Source organism: Peromyscus maniculatus, chromosome 16 (assembly GCF_049852395.1).
Source record: "Peromyscus maniculatus bairdii isolate BWxNUB_F1_BW_parent chromosome 16, HU_Pman_BW_mat_3.1, whole genome shotgun sequence".
Taxonomy (NCBI): domain Eukaryota; kingdom Metazoa; phylum Chordata; class Mammalia; order Rodentia; family Cricetidae; genus Peromyscus; species Peromyscus maniculatus.
The window spans coordinates 58,740,152-58,764,883 of record NC_134867.1 but is presented as its reverse complement, the minus strand read 5'-3'; the positions used below and the strand labels follow the sequence as shown (position 1 = coordinate 58,764,883).

General features: G+C 44.8%; 2 long non-coding RNA genes across 2 annotated transcripts in view; one reads left to right on the top strand and one right to left on the bottom strand.

Moving 5' to 3' along the window:
* Nucleotides 1–19,569, bottom strand: part of LOC121823259 (uncharacterized) — a 67,699-nt gene extending 48,130 nt beyond the window's left edge. The window contains exon 1 of the long non-coding RNA XR_013045136.1: nt 19,441–19,569. This is a non-coding gene — a long non-coding RNA (uncharacterized LOC121823259). The remainder of the gene's footprint in view (nt 1–19,440) is intronic.
* A 134-nt stretch (nt 19,570–19,703) lies between these two features.
* On the top strand, nt 19,704–23,097 carry LOC121823258 (uncharacterized). The gene is made up of 2 exons (XR_006064674.2): nt 19,704–20,550; nt 22,696–23,097. It is a non-coding gene; the product is annotated as an uncharacterized LOC121823258 (long non-coding RNA).
* The last annotated feature ends 1,635 nt before the right edge of the window (nt 23,098–24,732 follow it).

Below are 24,732 nucleotides of genomic sequence, written 5' to 3'. Positions count from 1 at the left end.
TTGATGCCCTGGAACCGGAGTTACAGGAAGTTGTGAGCCACTATGTAGGTGCTGAGAACTGAACCTGAGTCCTCTGCAAAAGCAGTAAGAGATCTTAAATGCCGAGTCACTTCACCAGGCCCACGGGTTCCTGAGAGAAAACGTATTGTTCAAAACTGAGCTATCCTGCAGGCTTGGGAGTAAGCCAATCCCAAGTATTGACACTGTGCCGGGATAAGAGACGGCCTTAGGAGGAAGCTGTGGAGAGTAGGGGGGTGTTGTGTGACGCTCCCAAGACTGCCAATAAAGTTTGTATTGAATCAGAAGGTGGAGCTAACTATTAACTGATCAAAATTAACCATAGAGGTTTTGGAGGGCTGAAGACAGATAGAGAAACAGGAAGTAGTAGGGAGGGGCTTAGAGAGAATCTCTGTCCTTTTAGATGGAGGAACAGAATAGGAAGTTGTTGGTCACTTTTCCCCCACTTCTCTGATCATAATATCTGACTCCCAATTTTTTATTGTTACAGAATAATTAGATAAACAGATCAGGAGGGCCTGATGCTGACAAACAGAACAGTATGTACAGCAGGAGACTTCACCTCGGCACTGAAGTAGATAAGGGAAGATGGCTTCCCTCTTGTCTGGGATCAAACCTCAACACTTGAGAATACCTATGCAGTCTGACTGCTCTAAGGCTGAGTTCAGTGAATGTGTATGTCCTCTATTATTCACTGCTGCATAGCCTGAGACCTCTGAGGCCCCAAAGACCATTCATAGCCACATCACTCTAGCAGGCTGATCAACACTATCTAGAAGGATTTGACAGTACAAAAACAGTCACCGGAACAGACCTCAGTGCTGTGGTTACTTCCAACACTCCCAGTGCACTGGGAGACACCCCCAATGCTGGATGGAACATTAGCTATCTCAAGAGGTTACAACGAGGGAGTCTGGAGAGGGGAAGAGCCTGCCCAGCCCACAGATTTGCAAACTGAGGTGTGGTTAGCAGTGACCTCTGTTCTGCAAAGAAGGGAAGCTACTAAAGTGAAGACAGCTCTGGCAGGCACTAGACACTTGTCTACTACAGGCTCTATAGCAGTGAAAACTCATAGGAACAAGGGTCCACAAGTTCGAATGTCCCTCCTGCCCGCTTACAGGTGGAAATCCCGTTTTCAAAGGTTCAGAAAGAATCCTCCCCAATATTTCATCTTTTTTTCCTTTTGCCCTTTAACTTTCTTTTTATATTTTAACTATACTTTCAGTGATAATTTTACTTTATCATAGTTTTTTTTTTAACTTCGATTTCTTATTCCCCCTCATACATTTACCTAATTTGGTTTATAACTTTTTTCAATGTTTGTTAGGCAATCTGTTTTTCCTCTCATGTCATAAACACTAATGGTCACAGAAGGTCCTCTAGGTCCTGACACAATCATAGTGAAGACTTCAGGATCTCACTTTCACCTTTAGATGGATCATCCAAACTAAAACTCAATGAAGAAATGGGAGAATCATTAAGTCATTGAAAGAAACAGACAGGATACTTTAAATTTTTCTAGAATCATATCAAAATCAAAGCACTAAAACCAGAACGTGTGAGATATGGCTAAGGAATTCTAAGAGGAAAATTTGTAATTATGAGAACTTACATTAGTATATCAGAGAGATCTAAAATAACCTAATAATGTAACTCAAAATCTCAGGAAAGAAACAAAACAAAAACAGGAACAAGCCAAATTGGAAAGATGTTAAGTAGCAAGAAAATTTAAAAGACCAAGGCAGAAATTAATGAAATGGAAACTAATAGAACAATACATAGAATATAAAAAAGATGGTTCTTTGGGGCAAAAAAAAAAAAAAAGCAGAGATTGGCAAATCCCTTGCCAATCAAACCAAAAGAGAAAGTAGGTCAGAATTAATAAAATTAGCAATGAAAAGGGGATGTTATAATTCATTCATTCCAATGAAATCCAGAGGATTATTGAGACTACTTTGAAAAGTTAAGTTCCAAAACTACTAAAAACTCTAAAGAAATTGATAAATACCTAGAAACATATGACCTACTAAAATTAAACCCAAAATTACAAACAGCTTAAGCAGATCCATAATAAACAAGACTGAAGTAGTAATAAGAGTCTCTCAATAAAGAAAAGCTTAGGACAAATGGAGTCACTGGTGAATTGTATCAAACCTTTAAAAAGGAACAAAAAATAATGTTCCTTGAGCTGGTCCATAAAACAGAGGGAAGGAACTCTACCAAATGCATTCTACAAATCCAGCATCACTCTGACATTAAAACCAAGCAAGAACTGTGATGGCGGTAGATAGATAGATAGATAGATAGATAGATAGATAGATAGATAGATAGATAGATAGATAGACAGATAATGTCTAACCTGTAAGCCCCACTTGCCTAAGGACAGATAACCTCCTGGTATCCCGAGGCTGTTGTTCATGTAAGATAACAAGTCATGTGTTTTCACTTCTGTAAACAAGATTGATAGTCCTAACTGGACAGGATATGCTTGACCACATGTAGAGAGGAGGTACAAAGGCAGGAAGTACATCAGAATGTATGCTTTCCCGTGGTTGGATGAAGGGGAGTGTTAATCCTAAAGATGGGAAGAGAAAGACCACTGACCCAAATCATCATGGCCAAATTAATTAAAGTAAGTCGTTAATTAAAGCAAGGGTTTTTTTTGTTTTTTGTTTTTGTTTTTGTTTTTGTGTTTTAGTGTACATGGGCTGCCTCCTGCTAAGGTAGAGTTTGAGAGGTCAGCACTGCATGTGAGAAGACAAGGTTTTTACAGCTTAGGGGTATAGGGTTTCCAAATAGGGAATTTGGTGGGCAAAATAGGTGGGGTTGCAAGAGCAGAACATCGTAACAAGTTAATCCTAAGGACCTCCTGAAACAAAGACAGGATTGCAAGCTGAGCACAACAAGGCAGTCACAACAAGGTAGTCATAGGGGTCATCTAACCTTCGAAACAAAGGTAGGGTTGCAAGATGATTGTAAACAACTTTGGACACAAAGACGTGGTTGCCATTCCTGGAACAGTCAGTAGAGAACCATATGCAGTTGAGATTACAGGTGGGACACACCCCAATCCTTGAGAAACAGATTTAATCATAAACAGGAATGAACCTAGTTTGTCTTTAGTGTAAGTTGATTTTTAAACCTAAGATGGAGGCAGGCTGGTTCTTCATGGGAAGAATGTAGCCTTGTGGGTTTCACCTTTATAAGCCCCTGTCTAATATAATTCGGGGCCACATTCTGGGAATCCCAGGCATGGACCTGGCCAAAGTCCATCATCCTGGCCAGTATTTAATAACTTGCTCAAACATTGCGGTAGTGTTCTTATTCTCACCTGGCAGGATATACAGAACACAGCAAAGAAACTGTACATCAATTCTGTTGTTGTTTTTGCTCTTTCAGGGTCCCACCACCCAGCTTCTAAATAAATCACACACGGAGGCTTATTTTTAATTCTGAATGCCTAGCCTTAGCTTGGCTTGTTTCTTGGCAGCTTTTCTTAACTTTAATTATCCCGTCTACCTTTTGTCTTGGGGCTTTTCCCTTCTCTTACTTCTGTAAATCTTACTCTTACTCTGTGGCTGGCTGTGTAGCTGGGTGGCTGGCCCCTGAAATCTTCCTCCTTCTTTGGCTACTTCTTTTTTCCTCCCAGATTTCTCCTCCTATTTATTCTCTCTGCCTGCCAGCCCCACCTATTTCTCTCTCCTGTCTCACTATTGGCCGTTCAGCTCTTTATTAGACCATCGGGTGTTTTAGACAAACACAGTAATACAGCTTCACAGAGCTAAACAAACACAACAAAACAAAAGTAACACGCATTAAGATAATATTCTACAACAAATATCCCTGATGAATATTAGTGCAAAAAAATCTCAAGAAAATTCTTGCAAGCTGAGTTCAAAACATATTAGGGAGCATTGCCACACAGCATTGCCAAGGTTGGTTTGGGACAGAGATACTGGAAGATCTTGGAATGAGGGAACTAGACTCTACGCAGGAGAAAAAACACCTTGGTGGGGGCGGGGGTGGCAGCTTTAGAGACAGTCCCTGTGAAATCAGAACCGCTGGATTGTGGTGTTTAACTAGACGTGAGTGGTCCACAGCAAGGGAAGAATCAAAGAGAGTGAGACTGTAGACCCGAGAAATCCGATCCACCTTCCTACCCTTTCACATCTGTTCATCAACCAGATACTGTGTTGAGCACTTATTGTGTGGCAGGCCGTGTGCAAAAGAGCTGGAGGGAGGAAGCAGGCATGGTGGCACACACCTTTAATCTCAGCATTCAAGAGGAGTGGGCAAGAAGACTAGGCGTTCAGACTACAAAAACCACCTCCCAACCAAGAGAGAGGAGAGAAGAGGTGGGGGAGAGGGAGGGAGAGAGAGGGGGGCGGGGGGGGGGGGGGAGAGAGAGAGAGAGAGAGTGCTAGAGCTAGAGCTAGAGCTAAAACAAACCGTATCTGCCTGGTGACTGAATGTCTAAAGCGCTCTAGAGAGCGCAGACACAGGCCCACTCTGAACACACCAAGTGGCGTGGCATAAAGGCAGGTCTCTAATCCCCCTTGATGAGTATTACCATCCACACCCATACCCCTGCCTTCACCAGTGCCCTCTGGCAAGGCTCCAGAGAGATGAAAGACTGGAAATATACAAGGAGCCCGGATCAATGAGGAGAGGCCTCTAGGTAGAAGGAGCTGGAGAAGCCTGTGCCTCCCTCCCTCCCTCCCTGGAGCTGTGGTGGAGGATCCAGACCGGCCAGGCACCACTAGTGTGATAACATCTCCATCTCCACTTCTCACCTCCTCCACCCGCTGTGCTGCAGGTGTTGCTGGGAATCCCAGCTGTGGGAGCTGGGAAGGAGGATTCAGTGACCACTCCTTATTCTGCAGATTATGAGACTCCCTTGGCACTGCTGCTTGTCTTCATACCTCCCCACCTGCTCTGCCCACAACCTACGCTGGGTCATTAGAAAGCTAACTGATAAACACAGAACAGTGTGCTAATGAAGGCAGAGGCTGCTGCTGAAACTGATCATGAATTCATGAGTTTTTTCCTCCTGGGTCATTTACAGTTCATAACAGAAACTTTTTACAGTCCTTGATGACAACAAAAATAATGGACCCACACAACAGAAAACCAGGGAAGAATGATGCCCCCAGGTGGAGAGCTTAGGCATGGAAGAGCTGCCTGTACTAGGAGTGAATGCTTCTCAACTTTCCCCTCCCAATCCAGGCGATATTCTCTTGACCTCTAAATCCAGCTGACCCTGGGCTCAAATCCTTTGCTAGAGACCAGACACACACACAAGCTGAAAGAGGCATGTGAGGGGTCACAGAGAAGAATGCAAAAGGACACCAGAGACTAGAAGGTGACAGTGACCCTCTATCTTCCTAATACTGGGGTTTGAATGACTTTCTAAGCAACTTGAGGAAAGCAACTTGTAGTATCTGTGTGCATCAGAGGTCAACATCCGTTGATCAGGGTCAAAAGACCTGGCTTCTGTTTTACAGAACTGGAAGCAGTAGGTCCTAGCCCGCAAGGAAGGAAGGAAGGTATCATGTGTTCCTGGTCAATGTGTTCAGCACAGGTCCTGCCAAAGGAACAGAGGGAGGGAGCCAGTTCACACTCAGCCTACTGCGTCCTGAGAGAGCCCTGACTAGTCAACAACAGCTCAGAAAAAAGAGCACTGACTTTTATGATCTGACCAAAGGAGTGGATATTGACAAAGGACGCGAAAGTACACAGAGTTTCGGGCCTCTCGCCTCCCTGGAGTGTACCAAAGACTGATTTAACGTCTCAGGAAACAATAAAGGCCCATGTGAGACCATGCTAACCAACACACAGGCACACATACATGGGGGTGGTGGGGGCAGCCTTCTCATCCTTCCAAATCCTTAGCAGGCTGACCCCTCTCAGCATCTCTACTTAGCACTGTACCAGAGTCCCCACACAGGCATTAAGGCAAGGAACAAAATAAAGGGATTCAGAGCCAGCTGCTCCCTAGGTGGTGGCTCACTGTGTTGACCCAAGACAACTGCAACACTTACAGAACTCTAACTACCCAACACAAAATATATTTTCCCTTCTGTAAAGGAAACTTACGTCAGTGAAGGAAATTTTCTCTGGTAAACATGTGTACCAGGAAGAAGGCTTCTTCCCAAACAGCTCATATCCATACAGTCTCTTTCTGCTTACTAGGCAACTTTAATACACCATCCATTTCCTCCCCCGAACTTTCTAGGTCAAGTCTGTTCCTCTCTATAGGGCAGGATCATGTATAAGCCTCAGTGTCTGGTCACTCCCTTGAGGGCCACAGTTTTGTAGGACTCCCCACAATGTATAACCATGTAATTTAAATAATGCTTTTCCTGTTAATCTGTCTCCTGTCAAGTCAATTCTTTCATCAGCCACAGAACCTGTAAGGATAGAGAGGAAGTACGCTTTCATGTTCCACAAAAGAAAAGGATAATGCTTGGGATGAAGGATGCGAAATATAGTTAGAGAGGACATGATTACAGAAATAGAAAATAGACCACAATCAGGATTAATAAATAAATGTGGGGCTGGAGAGATGGCCCAGTTGTTAAGAGCTCTTGCTGCTCTCCCATAAGACCTGGGTTCTGTTCCTAGTACCCACATAGTGGCTCACAATCATTGAGAACTCCAGTTCCAGAGGACCAGTGCTTTCTTCTGACCTTGAGCACCAAGCAAACAGGTAGTGGACATACACTCATATACATAAAATAAATAAATCTAGAGAGTGTTTGGTTTCTCTTTGTAGCCTTGGCTGTTCTGGAACTTGCTCTGTAGACCAGACTGGCCTTAAACTCAGAGATCCACCTGCCTCTGCCTCCCGAGTACTGGAATTAAAGGCATGTGCCACCACCAATTGGCAATTTAAAAAAATAAAAATAAATGCATTAAATCCACAAGCTATACAATAACAAAAACTTAAAATGAAAAGTATAATTACCATTCATAATAGGATCAAAACCATAAATATCTGGAAATAAACCTAGAGAAGAATTGTACCCAATCTCTCTGCTGAGAAGTGCAGAACGTTTCTCAGAGGGATTGGAAGCCTAACTGAGTGAAACCACCTAACAGGACCACTCTGTGGGTAGAAAGCATAGTTTTTTAGGGGATCAAATTGCCAGGTTGCCTCAGAGGGCAGAGATCAGTAACTGGAGGGAAAAGCAGTATCGGAACAGCCTGAGGGCTAGCGTGGAACCTCTGAACTGGGGAAGGCGGTTTGGATGGATCAGGAACTAAATGCCCTTTGCCAGAGGTAGCTGACTATTAGGGATGGGTAAGGAAATTAAGAGCCTTCCTGACAAATGGAAACCACTTCACAAGATCTATGAGGGTCTTTGAAATAAAAGGGTTTGTTGACCTGTTCCTTCCAGATGCTAGCCCAGAGAAGGGTCAGTTCCTGGACAAACTTCTGAAAACTACCAGCAGTCAGACTAAGCAGCAATTGGGGAAACATCTACCAACCTTGAACTGAGAGCATTATTGCAACAAAATTTTGGAAAAGGGAGGCATAAACTCTTGGCCACAATATAAGGGCAGCATGCTGTGAGGAAGGAAAGCTTCGAGACGATATGTGATCACTACTTCTGCACTGGCTGGGGTCAACAGAATGTAAAGTTTATACATCAACTTAGTCCAGTGACCTTGACTAGGGTATCCCTTAAGTCAAGATTTCAACAGTGCTTTCTTTGGCTTTTGGCTGCAGCTGCTGACTTGCCATCCTCCAGCCTTTGTGACTGAACTGGGAATGTCTCAGATTTTGTCCTTTATTAAACAGTGATAGGATAGTAGTGCAAGTGAGGCTTCGGGATGTTAAGCTATACAAGCTATTCCTAGAATAACCATTAAAAATACATACAAAGGGGGCTGGAAAGATGGCTCAGTGGTTAAGAGCACTGGCTGCTCTTCCAGAGGACCCGGGTTCAAATCCCAGCATCCACATGGCAGCTCACAACTGTTTGTAGCCCCAAGACCTGACACCCTCACACAGACATGCAGGCAAAACCACTAATGGAAGTAAAAGAAAAAGAAAAAAAAATTAAAAAAAAAGAAATAGCTTAAAAATACATACAAAGAAATAAATGGGAAAATTAAGATGAATACTACAAAATTATCACATGATCAATAATAAGGCAAGAAAAGGGAAATTGAGAAACAAAGAACGAAGGGGATAAATGTAAAAGAAACAATAGACTAGATAGCACCTAACTCCAAACATACCAATACCAAATGTACACGGCACAGACAGGGATCATAGTTCCTCTTTAGAGGGCCAGACTGAGGCTACTTTGGGTTTTGTTAGCACATGGTCTCAATTGCAATTATGTTCGCCTCTGCTTTTGTAGCTGAAAGCCACCAAAACAACACATAAGCAAGCAAACGTGCCTGTCTTTTCTAGACTTATTTACTTTTACTTTATGGATTTATGTATTTTGACTGCAGTATTTAAGTGTACCATGCATATGAAGTTCCCCTGGATCAAGAACAGGCTGTCAGATCCCCTGGAACTGGAGTTACAAACAATTGTTACCGCCATGTGGATGCTGGGAATCAAACCCAGGTCCTCTGGAAGAACAGCAAGTGCTCTTAAACCCTGTGCCATCTCTCCAGCTCCAGCATGACTATCTTTTGATAAAACTGTATTTATAAGATGGGCAACTGCCAGCCGGGCGGTGGTGGCGCACGCCTTTAATCCCAGTACTCGGGAGGCAGAGCCAGGTGGATCTCTGTGAGTTCGAGGCCAGCCTGGTCTACAGAGCAAGATCCAGGGCAGGCACCAAAACTACACAGAGAAACCCTGTCTCGAAAAAACAAAACAAAACAAAAACAAACAAACAAAAAAACAACCCCCCCCAAAAGATAACCAGGCATAGTTTGATAACCCTTGATATAAACTTACCAAAGCAAATAAAAATACTTAATGACAAATTATACACTATCTACAAAACAACTACTCACAAGCACATACACATAACCCACCTTAAATATTAAATAGACAGTTTAAAAATAAAAGGATAGAAAGATACATCATACAAACAGCAACAAAGAAAAGTTCCAATAACTACAAATAATTGTGTATAAAATGTCCCTCACAGACCCCAGATTTTGTTAAATTTATTTTATTTTATTTTTTTTTTTTTGTTTTTGTTTTTTGGTTTTTCGAGACAGGGTTTCTCTGTGTAGCTTTGCGCCTTTTCCTGGAACTCACTTGGTAGCCCAGGCTGGCCTCGAACTCACAGAGATCCGCCTGGCTCTGCCTCCCGAGTGCTGGGATTAAAGGCGTGCGCCACCACCGCCCGGCAAATTTATTTTATTTTTAAGTGGGTGTATGTGTGTATCTACATGTAGACATGTGCATATGAGTGCAGTTCTCCTGGAGGCCAGAGATATCAGACCCCCTGAAGCAAGAGTTGCAGGTGGTTGTGAGCCACCCTACATGGATGCTGGGAACAGAATCCAGGTCTTTTACAAGAGCAGTACCTTGAGACTCAGTACACTGGCACTCAAATTCTGAATGCTTGGTCCCTAGCTGGTCATAGAAACCAGAGGGTGGGACCTCGCTGCACAAAACAGGTCAGTAAGGGCATGTTTTAGAATTTACACCTGGTCCCTAGTCCCGCCTGTCTACTCTGAGATGAGGAGTCTCTGCGACATCCCCCTGCCTCACCACAAGCCCAGAACCAATGGAGTGGAAGACTGAAAACCGTGACCCCCAAACAAACAAGTCCCTGTAGATGGTTCTCTCAGGTGTGCAGTCATGGCTGTGGAAGCTGACTAACACTGTGTTCACATCCAAGCAGATTCTGGACAAGAAAGATTCCCCGGGCTAAAAAGCAGCATTCCTATTGAAAGCTGTTCTTCTCAAGAAACTAGACATCAAAATACTGAACAGTCCAATTAAAAAGTGGGCTGAAGAGCTAACAGAGAATTCTCAAAAGAAGAATCACAAATGGCTGAAAGACATTTAAAGGATGCTCAACATCCTTAATCATCAGAGAAATGCAAATCAAAAATGACTCTGAGATACCACCTTAACCTGTCAGAATGGCTACGATCAAAAACACCAATGACAGTCAATGTTGGAGAGGATGTGGAGCAAAGGGAACACTCCTCCACTGTTGGTGGGAATGCAAACTTGTACAACCACTGTGGAAATCAGTAGGGCGGTTTCTCAGAAAATTGGGAATCAATCTACCTCAAGACCCAGCCATACCACTCTTGGGCATATACCCAAGGAATGCTCAGTCATACCACAAAGATACATGCTCAACTATGTTCATAGCAGCACTATTCGTAATATCCAGAACCTGAACAACCTAGATGCCTGTCAACTGAAGAATGGATTAAGAAAATGTGGTACATATACACAATGGAGTACTACTCAGCAGAGAAAAACAATGACACATGAAATTTGCAGGCAAATGGATGGAACTAGAAAAAAATCATCCTGAGTGAGGTAACCCAAACCCAGAAGGACAAACATGGTTTGTACTCACTCATAAGTGGATACTAGATATAAAGCAAAGGACAGACTGCAACCCACAGAACCAGGGAGGCTATATAGCAAGGGGGACCCTAGGATGACTGTGGCTTAGAATAAGTTTTGAGTTTACTCAATTACTGGGCAAGCCTCAATGAAACATTTCACAATTAAGATAAGAATTTATACTATATTAAGCTGATAATAGAAAAAAAATTTTAAAGTGAAAAAAAAGAAAGAAAGAAAGCTGTTCTCCGAAGTCCCTCTCATTTCCCAGTGTCTTGTGACTCATGGTGGCCATGACTTCCTTGGAACTTGAGTATCTTTTTAAGGATGTTTACACAGTCCACACCATGGGAAACAGACATGGGCTTCTCTCCAGCAAAGAGTAGGTTTGTTTTCAATTCAGCTACGGAGTCCTTTGGCCCGTCATAGAAGTCTGCATGGGACCCTTGTCTCAGGAGTCCTCTCCTACAAAGAACCACTGGTTGGAGGTGTCACCCTGTCCCCTCTGGACAGGGCTCAAGGAACTGGTGCAAATGCCGACACCATAGCTGATTTCTGTGCTGATGGAATCCTGACATTTCCAGACCCCATTGACTGTGCGATGATCAACGGAAGGTCCACACAGGAAGAACCCCACACCTTCACCATTCACACAAGTGAAAAGGCATCACTACGCTGAGTGCCCGAACACACATGTGCCTAAGAGCATTACAGTGTCTGAGAACAGAGAGGAGAGTGGAGAGTTCAGCATCCCTCTCTGAATGTCAGTAAAGACACTGACCTCAAAACTGCCAGTCACCTATCTGACATTTGTATAGTTCTTTCTTCCAGGGAACATTACCTAGGACAGACCATTGAAAAGAAGCCACGCCACACTTCAAAAGAACCGATGTCTAGGAAATATGATAAGAGAGAGGTAACTGGAAAATCTGCAAACTTAAAGTCTAAACTGTCACGAGACCCATCTTAGAGGACCCCTGTGTGGGTTTATTTCCACAAACCACGCAAGGGCTGCAGGCACAGGCAAGGAGTCACACTGAGAAAGAGGGTTCCCTGTGGCACAGGCCTGCCTGCTAAGGCAGACTGCTTTGCCAGAGGCTTGTCCCGTGTGAAGGAATGACAGCTAGCCAATCCCCCCAGCTTTCCCTTTTCAGTCCAAAACAAAACAAGCTTAGAAATTCAAAGGAGAAAGGAGGTAGGATGGAAGGGGGGGGGGGATGTCACATCTTTGAAAGTTGTATCTACCTCTGGATCCAGCCTAATTCTCTCTGGGTTTTTTTTTCCCCTTAAAATTATTTTTTTACGTGCGCGCATGCGCGCGTGCGAGAGAGAGAGAGAGAGAGAGAGAGAGAGAGAGAGAGAGAGAGAGAGAGAGAGAGAGAGAGAGAGAGAGATGTAGAGGTCAGAGAACGACTTGCAGCAGTCAGTTCTCTCTTCCCACCATGTGGGTTCTGGGGCTCAAACCCAAGTCACCATATTTAGTGGCAAGTGTCTTTCTTCACTGAACAATCCAGTGGGCTCCACTTTCTGTTTTCTGATCCACTGTTATGGGAACAGCCGCTACCACCACATACTCCCACGTCCACAGACTGAGCCACTGCACCACGCCATCCCTGCTACAGTGGACTAGAACCCTCTGAAGCAGTGAGTCAAGAGAAACCTTTCTTCCCTAAGCTGTCCTGTCGTCATGACACAAATACAAATCAGATAAGGCGTAAGACAAGAAAGAACCTCATATATCAATAACTCTCACGCAAATGCACACACTGAATACAATAATATAAAGAATTACACATTAAGTGGGATTTATCCCAGAGTAATATTTGAAAACCAGTAAGTATCTGAACAAAGACTCTATCAATTGGTTCAAAAGAAACATTTGACAAGGTTTAACATATGATCCTTAGTGGGAACTAGCAAGGAACCAAACGCAATAAACACACCACTCATCAGTGTGTTGGAAGCTTGGTCCTCTGTGTTCCTATTTTGACAAGTGGGATCTTTATTGAAGTGGGAAGTCCTTAGATGAACTGAGGCCAAAGCCTCCAAAGGGATTTTGGGTAAGATGACCTCTTGCTCTGACGTGATGTTAATCAGGTCATCATCATCTCAGGCCAAACCAATAGGGCCTCTTGGTCATAAATGTTCAGTCTCCAAAAGGGAGTTTAAAAAAAAACAAAAAACAAAAAAAAAAAAACCTTTCCTTTATAAAGTTAGCCTACCTCAAGTATTTCCTTATAGTAATAAAAACAGACTAGTAAAAAATCAGACTAATACACACAGTTACAAAGGCCTGTAACTAACAAACTAAATGTGAAGACTGGAGGTTTTACTCTCCATAAGACCAGGAACAAGGAGAGACATCTAAGTCACCCCTCCTAGTCAACATCACAATGTTCTATCATGAAATAAGGCACTAAAAGTTAATATACGTTATAGAGATTGGAAAGAAGGAAATAAAACTTATCCCCATTCACAAACATTGTAATTGTTCATATGGAAAGTTCCTGGATTCCAAAAATCCTTCCAGAATTAACAAATCAGTCAATCAAGTTTGGAATATATAAAGTCAACACTCTAAACAAACCACATTCTTTAAAATAGCCAATAACACCCTTAGGAACTAAAATTAAGAAAAAAGACAATATTGTTTTAAAAGAGCATGAATCTAACGAAGCAGCTATTGGAACAATAGGAGGAATACTTCTAGATGTTGAGTGAAGAAATAAAAGGCAACCTAAATAAACACACAGGTCCATTATACTCACAGATTGGCAGACTCAGTGTAGTTAGGGCATCAATTCCTGAACTAAGAGTGTAGGTCTGTGGTAGTATGACTTAGACCAGTGGTTCTCAACCTGTGGATTGTGACTCCCATAGATTGAACAACCCTTTTCCAGGGTCACCTAAGATCACTGGAAAATGCAGATAACATTATGATTCATAACAGTACCAAAATAACAGTTATGAAGCAGCAATGAAAATAATTTTATGGTTGGGGATCATCACAACATGAGGGACTGTATTAAAGAGTTGCAGCATTAGGAAGGTTGTATTGCTATAATTAATGAGGCAATTCCACGTAGTTTATCTGGTAACTAAAAGAGGTTTATTTCAGGGGTAACTTACAACCAATAAGGGATTGGTTACAGTATCCGGGAGAGATGAGGTACAGTCCAGCGTAGTTCTCTGGGGAACTCTGACTTGGTCTGCAAATCCAGCCCCCAGGGCCATGAGGAGCTGAGAGAGCAAACACATACGCATCTCGGGTCTTAAGGGTCCCTCCTTTATTTATTTATTTTTTTGTTTTTGCTTTTGTTTTTTGAGACAGGGTTCCTCTGTGTAGCTTTGTGCCTGTCCTGGATCTCGCTCTGTAGCCCAGGCTGGCCTTGAACTCACAAAGATCCGCCTGCCTCTGCCTCCTGAGTGCTGGGATTAAAGGTGTGCGCCACCACCACCCGGCCAAAGGGGTCCCTTTTGGCCACACCCCAGGGGCAGGTCATAGGCAGGTGTGGCAGTTTCTTGCTGCCACACTAGGGGCAGTGTTCAGGGTCAAAGCTGGAACTGCTACCCACTACAAGGTTGAGAACCCCTGGCTTAGAGGAAAGATGTCCTGGGTTCAATCTCTAGGACACACCCACCAAGGAAAAGGATGCCAGTTCCCATATAATTGATCCACAAAAATTTTTTTAAAGATAAGCTTCCATTTTCTATGGATAGTCAAAGGAAGTAGAATATAGAAATAACTGAGAAACGACAAAATTGGAGTACTCTAGGAATCACTTGAAAGTCACGGTCTTGAGACAATGTGGTACTGGAAAGTGAACAGATATACAGGTTAATGAAAAAATCCCCAAAGGTAAATCCCCACAAAACGGGGCCAGTGGACTTTTCATAAAGACAGGAAGCCAATTCAACGGAAGGATGATTTTCATTAACTAAGTATGACTTGTATCCCAAATACCCAAAGAACTCTCAAAATTCAGCAGAAAATCAAACCAGTGAATTCATTTGGTTTCTGTTGCTGTGATAAAACCAAAACCAATCTGAGCAAGGACAGTGCTTATTTTATCTTGCACTTTGCAGTCCATCATGAAGGGAGTCAGGGTAGGAACTCAAGGCAGGAATCTGGAACTGAAGCAGAGACCACAGAGGAACATTGCTTACTGGCTTGCTCTCCAGGCTCACATTCAGTTTGCTTTTTCATACCTCCCAGGACCACCTGCCCAGGATGGCACACTCTCAGTGGGCTGGGCCCTTCCACACCTATCGGTAATCAAGAAAACGCACCCACAGACTTGCCTACAGGCCAATCTGATGGAGGCACTGTTCTCAACTGTGGTTCCCTCTTCCCAGACGACCCAATCTGTGTTAAGTTGACGGATGGACGGAAGGAAGGAAGGAAGGAAGGAAGGAAGGAAGGAAGGAAGGAAGGAAGGAAGGAAGGAAGGAAAGAAGGAAAGAAGGAAAGAAGGAAAGAAGGAAAGAAGGAAAGAGAAAAAGAAAGAAAAAAAACTTAACCAGCACAGCCAGTTCTTTGGCAGGGTTGGGGACATAGGGATGGGGTTGCTATACTAGTGACAGAACCTGGAGCTTGGCTTGCACTTTATTACTGGACTATCCCCAAAGCTCTTGATCTGACCTTCAAAAATAATGTAAAAATAACACTGGGCAGACCCTTCACAAGTGAGAATGAACACCTGATGAATAGGCATGTGACATAGCACTAAACACCACTCGCCTTTAAGAAAATGTTCCTCCAAGTTATGAGATTCCAGGCTGGAGAGATGGCTCAGCCATTAAGAACACTGGCTGCTTGCCGGGCGTTGGTGGCGCACGCCTTTAATCCCAGCACTCGGGAGGCAGAGCCAGGCGGATCTCTGTGAGTTCGAGGCCAGCCTGGGCTACCAAGTGAGCTCCAGGAAAGGCGCAAAGCTACACAGAGAAACCCTGTCTCGAAAAACAAAACAAAACAAAACAAAACAAAAAAAAAAAAAAAAAAAAAAAAAAGAACACTGGCTGCTCTTCTAGAGGTCCTGAGCCCAATTCCCAGCAACCACATGGTGGCTCACAACCATCTGTAATGAGATCCGGCGCCCTCTTCTGGCATACAGTGTACATGCAGGCAGAGCACATACAATAAATAAATAAATCTTTTAAAAAATGATTAAAAGTCATGAGATTTCAGTATCTGCCATTAACATCGTCACAAATAGTGGGGACACAGAGTGTGTTGCAGCTCTGCTGGGGGGTAGGATCCCCAATGCAACTGTTACAGTTCTGAAGAGAAAGGTATCCTTGCAGTGGAGCCAAGGAATACCACAAAGTCACACCACACAACAAACCTCACACAAGAGATTCATTGGGAGGGAAAAGAACTGAGGGAGGTGGCTGCCTCTGCTCGGGAGAGAAGCAGCAGAGAACAAGAAGACAGGGATTATATCAGGTTTCTTTGGGGGTAGGGTGGAACTTTCCAGGGTGGAGATTTCCAGGATGGGGATTGGTGGAATTTCAAGTCCTGAGCGTGGGGTGAGCCCAGGGATTGGTGGGATTTCATGTTCAGGGACTGGTGAGTTTTCAAATCCCAAACTTGGGCTTTTCACTCTGTAGGGTGGAACCTGGCCACCTGCATCTGGAGAGACTTAGTGGCTGGGTGTCCTCAGGGGTGGGTCCTGCATAGAGTCCCGGGAATTCTCACATCTGGCTGACAAGAACACACAATGGCCCTCAGGGAAACACTTGGAGGATTTCTGTAGAGTTACATATCCTCTCCTAGGGATTAAAAGAGATGAAAGTTGCATGTGGTGGAGTTTGCCTGTAGTCCCAGTACTGAGGAGGCTGAGGCAGGAGGATGACTATGAGTTTGAGATCAGTAAATTCAAGGCCAGTCTGGGCTAAATAATAAGATCCTTTCTCAAAAATAAGAAAATGAAGCAAGCAAAAGCATCCCTTTAAATGAGAACTACGTCTGGCAACTCTCCTAATTATCCTAAGTGAGACTGTAATTGTGACGCATCCCTGCAACTCCAAGCACTCAGGAGGCTGAAGCAGGAGGGTTTTGAGTTCAATGCCAGCATAGGCTAAATGTCAAGAGACTGGCAGAGAAGGGGGGGACGGGTAAACAACGCAAATTTCCTTCTAAAAGTGAGTAAAGTTATAATCATACTATGGAATATTACTGAGCAACGAAAAGGGAAGGACTACTGAAACATGGAACAGTTTAAACAGACCTCACAGGTACGAAAGAAGCCAGATTCAAAGCACCCACTGTCTGATACTTTCTAAAGTGATTTTCCGGGGAAAGGCAAAACCAAAGCAACAAGGAACACATTGGTCATTGTCAGGGGTTACAGGCGGGCATGACAAGTCTACAAGGCGGTGGCTCTCAGGAGTTTGGGGAGTGAAGCACTGTTGTGTGTTCTGATCGGGTAACGGCCACACTGTTTAGTGCATATGTGAAATTACATAGAACGGTGCGTTTCTTTTTGTTTTGAGACACGAGTTCTCTGTGTGGCCCTGGTTGTTTTGGATCTCACTCTGTAGCCCAGGCTGGCCTCGAACTCACAGAGATCCGCCTGCCTCTGCCTCCTGAGTGCTGGGACTAAAGCTGTGCACCACCACCTGACTCTGCATTTCTTTTCCTTTTTTTTCTTTTTATTTCTTTTTGTTTTGTTTTTCGAGACAGGGTTTCTCTGTGTAACTTTGCACCTTTCCTGGAACTCACTTGGTAGCCCAGGCTGGTCTTGAACTCACAGAGATCTGCCTGGCTCTGCCTCCCCTCCTGAATGCTGGGATTAAAGGTGTGTGCCATCACTGACTGGCAACTCTGTATTTCTTAAAGGCAGGGATTATACAGTTTTAGGAACAAAGTTATCATGAAGTGGATAGGCATGGGTTGAGAATGGTTCCGAGGGTGAAGTGCTTACCCAGCAAGCATGAGAATCCCGCGGATCCCCAGGATCCATGTAAAATGTGGGCACGGTGATGCATAAAGACTGGGATGCAAATCTCCAGCACCACAGAAAAAGCCAACCTAAAACCCTGGCACTATGAGGACTTGAGACAAGGGGGTCATTAGGGCTCCTGCATGCCAGCCCAGCTCCAGACACTTATCTCAAGGGAATATGGAGGGAGTAACAGCCCTGAGACAAGACAACAGCCTCCTCTGGCCTCCAGGCACACACACACATATATACACACACACACACACCACACACACACACACACCACACACACACACACACCACACACACCATACACTGTATCACACATACATACACCACACACACACTACACCACACACACACACACACACACACACACACCACATATACACATACACTGTATCACACACATACATACACCACACACACACACACTACACCACACACACACACACACACACACACACCACATATACACATACACTGTATCACACATACATACACCATACATACCACACACTCCCAGTAAGTTTTTAAATTTGTATATTTTCACCAAGACTACATGAAAGTTCACAGTAACTTTATTCTTAACAGCCCCAAACTGAACATAATCTAAAATCCACCAATGGGGGCTGGAGAGATGGCTCAGAGGTTAAGAGCACTGACTGCTCTTCCAGAGGTCCTGAGTTCAATTCCCAGCACCCACATGGTGGCTCACAACCATCTGTAATGAGATCTGGTGCCCTCTTCTGTATAAATAATAAATAAATAAATATTAAAAAAAATAAAATAAAATAAAATAAAATCCACCAATGGTAAAATGAATTAACTGCAGTATATTCACATAATGGATCTCGTCAGCAATAAACAATCTATAAACTAGTGGTATATTCAAACATGGTTGGATGTTAACAGTACATTGAGTAACAGAACGCAAACAGAATAAAGCACACGGCTTGATTACAATTATATGAAGTTTAAGAATGGACAAATAGCAAGTGAATCGCGGTTGTGTGTGGATGATGGTACTGGCCGCAAAGGGCCAAAGGGGAACCCGGAATGTTTTAAGGGTCCAGACCTTGGCCTAGGGGTCAATTCCTTTTCTACTCCTATGCAGACCTTTCCACAGCTGTCTTCTTAAGATCTGTGCGGCTTATTGTGTATTTTAAGGAATGAATAAAGAGGGAGTAAAACAGAAAGAGAATGAAGAGAGGGTAAGGCTCAAGGGAAGGGCTCAAGCAATGCCCTGCATCATTCTATTGAGCTGATGTCATCCAACATTTCCGGAAAATTATACTTGCTCATAGTTTCAAATATGTTAGAATTTCACGCTGTCAATGTTATACTCTTCCATTGCTCCTTAGATGTGTGAGTGGGCTTTGCTGCAGGTACATTCATGCACCACGGTGCCCGCGGAGATCAGGAGGCATAGGGGACCTCCCCTCCCACCCCCACCCCCATGAGCCCCGGAACTGGAGGTAGGAATGGCTGTGAGCCAAGCGGGTGCTGGGAACCGCTGGGCCATTTCTCCAGCCCAACACCCGATTCCTACGTATGTTAAAGCCTCCCTTATAAAGACACGCTCCGATGTTCTGGAGATGACAGGGAGGCCGGGAGGGTGGAGGGTGGGCAGCGGCGGAGTGAGCAGGGTCTGAGAGGCGGTTGCCCGCATGACGTCACGGGCTGGATGAGGATGCTGAAGCCCAGGCGTGTGCGGTGTGCAGGGCGCCAGGGCCGAGGTCCCCCCCCCCCCCCCCGCCACCCTCTGGAGCTCAGGCCTCCGGGAGGGACCTGGAGCCCCGTGCGGGACCGCTCCAGGGTGGAGAGGGGCGCGTCCCCACCGGAAGTGCGGCTGGCACCCAGGCCAAACGGCGGCCCGGATGACGCAAGGCTGCGGCGGAGGAGAAGGGAGGCGGGCAGAGTCCCGCCGAACCCGAGCCCGGCTGTGTCGTGCTTGTTACTCACTCACAAACCCCAAACCGCGCCAGGGTTTGGGAACCGCTCCCAGGTCCACGTCAGGCGGAAGCAGGTGTGCAGTGGGCGGGGCGGAGCGGAACGGGGCGGGGCGGCGGGGCCCTCACCTGCGCGCGCACCCCAGCCCGGTGCTGCCGCGGCCCGGCCCGGCGCGCGCGCGCGCGCTCCGGTCAGTATTTATACGGCGCTATTTTGGTCGTGTGCTCTGATTGGCCCAGCCGGGCGCGGCGACACGCCCCCCCGCCCCGCCCCTCGCGCCTAGAGGTGGAGGCCAGCCTCGCCGGACGTGAGCTTCCGGCCGCCGGGTCGGGTTGGCCGTGCCGCACCGCTGTACCTTTCTGGAATGTGGGGCGGCCTCCAGCTACCGAGAGCGGTCTCTTTGGTGAACGTGTTGCCCTGAGAAAAAAAAAAATCTGTGCGCTCCCGGGGCCTGGCCCGAGCCAGACTCGCCCTTCTGGGAGCGAGCTGCCAGATGGCAGGGACGGGAGACAAAGCTTACCCAGACGTGAACCCAGGGCTGCCTTAAAAGCGTCTGCCTGCGGTTTTCTTCTGCCATCCTAACTTGGCCCTTGGCTAAGGCAGGCGTCTAGTCTCCCCCTGGCCTCAACATCAGGCAGCTGCGAGCCTTTCCACGTCCCTGGCCTGACGTGGCGCCTCCCTTAGACATCACCAAGTGCTCCCATTTCCACCCCATTCTCACGTAGTGCTCAGAGCCACCAGGGCCTTCCTGGTGCCGTTCTGATTCAGGCCTGTCCATCACTAGGCAGTATTACTTCTCACGAGTATCGAGGCATGTGAATATCTTTCCAGGACAGACAGGTTTCAAACGCTGATGAGTTACGGACAAAGCGAAGCACCCGTGTGATTGACCAAATATCCTTAGGATACTTTTAAAAGCTGGCAAGATGGTTCAAAGGCTAAACGTACTTGATGCCCAACCAACCATGAGGACCTAGATGAACCCCCAAACTCCACGTTTCTGTTACCTGTGTCTGTATCCCAGAGCTCTGAAGACAAGACAGAAGAACCCTGGAAAGCTCCAGAATCAACGATCCTGGCATAGGCACCTTAGAACAATGAAGAAACCCTGTCTCAAACAAGGTGGGAGAGAAGACCTAACCAGGAGGTTATACTCTGATCTCCACGTGTGCACCTCCATTCACATAAATGCACACAAGTATTTTTTGTTTTTTGTTTTTTTTGTTTTTTTTTTAAGATTAAAGAGGCTATTTGAGTAGCCTCCACTATATTAGATGGGAACTTCGCTTTAAAGACATTGTGTTAAGAAGTTTTTCTTCCTCAGAATAAGGACTTCCGCACTGGGAAATAGATCAGGTTAGGTCCTAGGGGATCTCCTGAACACAGAACCTTGAAGATCATTGCATTAGAATGCAGGGGGGGAAATGCTGAAGAACAATTCAGGATTTAGAACTGATGAGTATACAACATCTCTAAAAATTACAATTCTTGGGGCTAGAGAGATGGCTCAGAGATTAAGAGCACTTGCTGTTCTTCCAGAGGACCTGGGCTGGATTCACAGCACCCACACGGTGCCACACTACCATCTATAACTCCAGTTCTAGGGGCTCTTATGTCCTCTTCTGGCTCCCAAGGGCATTGCACACATATGGTACGTAGACATACATGCTGGCAAAACATCCATCCACATAAAATAAAACAAAAACACCCTTCTTTATGTACTTCAAAAGTGCCAAGAATTATGAATGTTTAATGGCCATTTCACTTCAGTCATAATATAGATATTATTGTGTCCCTTTCCCAGTTATAAATTTCATGTTGATATGGTGCTGTGCCAAGGCCTTCTGACTCGACATACCTTCAACTGCTAAGATGTGATTTTCTTTCCTGGTTGTTGTTGTTTAGTTGTTTGGTTGCTTTTGTTTTTTGTTTTTTGTTTTTGTTTTTGAGACAGGGTCTCACTACTAAGTAGTTCTGGCTGTCCTGGAACTCAGTATGTCGATAGGCTGATCTTGAACTCACAGAGCTCCACCTGCCTCTGCCTCCCAGGTACTGGATTCAAAGGCGTGTGCCACCACACCTGGATGTTGTCTTACTTTTTATGTCATTGCTTGGATTACAAATATCGAGTTGCGGGCTAGAGAGTTGGCTCAGCTGGTAAGAGTACTTACTGCTCTTGGAGCTGAATAAGATTTAGGTGGCAGCACCCACAATGGGCAGCCCACATTAGTCTCAATGTAACTTCAGGTCCAAGGGCTACAGTTGCCCTTGCCTTTATCTGGCCTCTTTGGATACCTGCATGCAATGGCCCACATACATGAGCATAAAATAAAAACACTTTTAATCTTTTAAAAAACAAAACAGGTATCTAGTTTGCTATATGAGTTTAAAGTTTGATCTGTGTTTTAAAGACATTGCACCTCTTGAAATATTCTTTTCAAATATGTATTTCATTTTATGAGTATTTTGCTTGCATGTGTGTATTTGTACCACACGCATGCCTGATACCCTCAGAGGCCAGAAGAGAGCATCAGATCCCCTGGAAATGGAGCTACAGATTGTTGTGAGCTGCTGTCGAAGTGCTGGGAACTGAACCCGGGTCCTCTGAAATGGGAGTAGGTGCTCTTAACCACTGAGCCATCATCTCTGCAGCCCATTCTCTCTGTTCAATAAGTAAATAAAAGCATCTTTAGTTCTGTTTGTTTGCTTGCTTGCTTTTTTGTGAGACAGAGTTTCTCTGTGTAGCCATGGCTGTCCTGGAACTCACTCTGTAGATCAGGCTGGCCTCAAACGCAGAGATCCTCCTGCCTCTGCCTCCCGAGTGCTGTGATTCAAGGCACGTGTCACCACCACCTGGCCATCCTAATTTCTTAGAGTAGCCGGTGTCTGGATTTGGTAAAGTAAATCCAGACCCAAACTACAAGGTCACCTTCAGTGACCACCTATTTTCTACTTAGTGACAAATTATTCCCTGGCCTTTATGACAGTGGCTTCAGTCACTATAGAGGTTGCAGACCTCCCTATACTCTGTTCAGCACAGCACTGTGGAGATCAGAGGTTGAAGCCACGGGGTCTTCCTTTTCTCCTGACATTGCTTTCCTCTGCTCTCTTATTTACCTGGAAACTGTGTCCAAGGCAGGTACAGTAGGCGTCGAGATCCAGAAGACATCTGTCCTGCTGCTGATATAAGAGAGGGAAATTAACTGACAGACCATATTAAATCTTCAGACAGAGTTTTAAAAAGATCTTGATCTTCTGTGTTCGCAGCTTTGGAGACGGAGTTGTTTGCAGAGTGACCTCAGATCTGCTCAGGATTAGGAACTAGGAAGCAAACGGGTCACGAGAATGACTTTTAAATACTCGTCTGTGCTTTCCTGCTGCAGCCCGACAGAGGCTCCGGGTTACGGCTTCCACAGAGAAAGCGAAGGTGGGAGCTGCCTGGAGCAAGGCCTATGTTGAACCCCAGCCTCCTTTCTGTCTGATTTTGTGTGGCTTTCCAAACCTCTGAATTTCCATTTCCTGATCTGTAACTTATTTTACTGAAAAGATTGACTGAGACCTTTGACGCTCCCAAGTTAGGGAGTGACATGAGTCGGCACTCAAAACTGTGAGCCCTCCTTCCTGCCCCTTCCCCTGGATGATGGAGAAGAAAACACCTCCGAGTCGTGATGACTGTATCTTTCTTGACTGCTCCTTTGACAGAGATGCGGTCCTTGATGGCGCTGATTTCAAAGTCAGGCAGCAATTTGCAGTAAGGCCAGGTTACCATCATCCGTAAATTCAAATGTCCTCACTGGAACTTCAACACATATCAGCCTAACTTCCAAACAGCAGCTTTAGACGTAACCGTCTGCCGTTCATTTGACAGGTGGTTTTGGAAAGTCTATCAGGCATGAGACATTCAGTATTTTAAACGTTGTATCACAGTTGTCTACCGCTGCGAAGAGATACCAGGACCACAGCAACTCTTATAAAAGAAAGCATTGAATTAGGGATGGCTTACAGTTTCAGAGGTTCAGTCCATTATCATCATGGTGGGAAGCATGTTGGCACGCAGGCAGACATGGTGCTGGAGAAGGAGCTGAGAGTCCTACATCTGGATCCACAGGTAGCAGGAAATGATAGTGACACTGGGCCTGGCGTGGACTTTTGAAACCTGAAAGCCCACCTCCTGTAACACACTTCCTCCAACAAGGCCACACCTCCTAATCCTTCTCAAGTAGTGCCACTCCCTGATGACTAATCATTCAAATCTATGGGGGCCTATGGGGGCCATTTTTATTCAAACTACCACAACAGTTATTCTTTTATCTGTGCCTGTTTATGTGTGGGGGCTATGATGTGTGTTTAGAGATCTCTAAGAACAACTTTTGGGAATCAGTACTCTTCTTCCACCATGTGGACCGCAGAGATAGAACTCAGATGGGGGAGCAAGTGCCTTCACCTGCTGAGCTGTCTCACACACCACATTTGTCATTCTTTTGTTTGTTTGTTTTTTCAAGACAGGGTTTCTCTGTGTAGTTTTGGTGCCTGTCCTGGATCTCACTCTGTAGACCAGGCTGACCTTGAACTCACAGAGATCCGCCTGGCTCTGCCTCTCGAGTGCTGGGATTAAAGGTGTGTGCCACCACCATTTGTCATTCTTTTGTAGACCTTTATGAAAACATTTTAACCAGAAGGCCTGGTTGACAAGCAGTCATCAGGAAAATAAAGGCCACCTTTATGGTAATACTGTGTTTTCTTTCTTTTCTGTGGTTCCAACCTTATAACGCTTCATGAATATGACTCAGCCAGGCAAGAGTAAGAACATACAAAAGAAATAAAAAATTTACTAAGAACAAAACACAAAATAACAGAACAGGAAGCAGATTTTAACAAAAAGTAAAGATGTTCTGTTTAGTATAAATATAAATACACACATACACACTTTAGAGGATGTTTTTCCCCCTTCAAAGCTATTGAAGTTTCTTGTCAATTGATTCTGCATAAGAGATATAAAAGATTATTTCCAACGCTGCTAATCAAAGGGAAACTTAAGTCTTTCAAGTACCAAATTGTAAAGCATGCATTGTATTGTAGCTAGAGTTTTCCTGCCTTGCCCACAGTCAGGACAAATCTTTGTCACCTGCCAGTCCCACAGCCGCTCAGACCCAACCAAATAAACACAGAGACTTATATTGCTTACAAACTGTATGGCCGTGGCAGGCTTCTTGCTAACTGTTCTTATAGCTTAAATTAATCAATTTCCATAAATCTACACCTTGCCACATGGCTCATGGCTTACCAGCATCTTCACATGCTGCT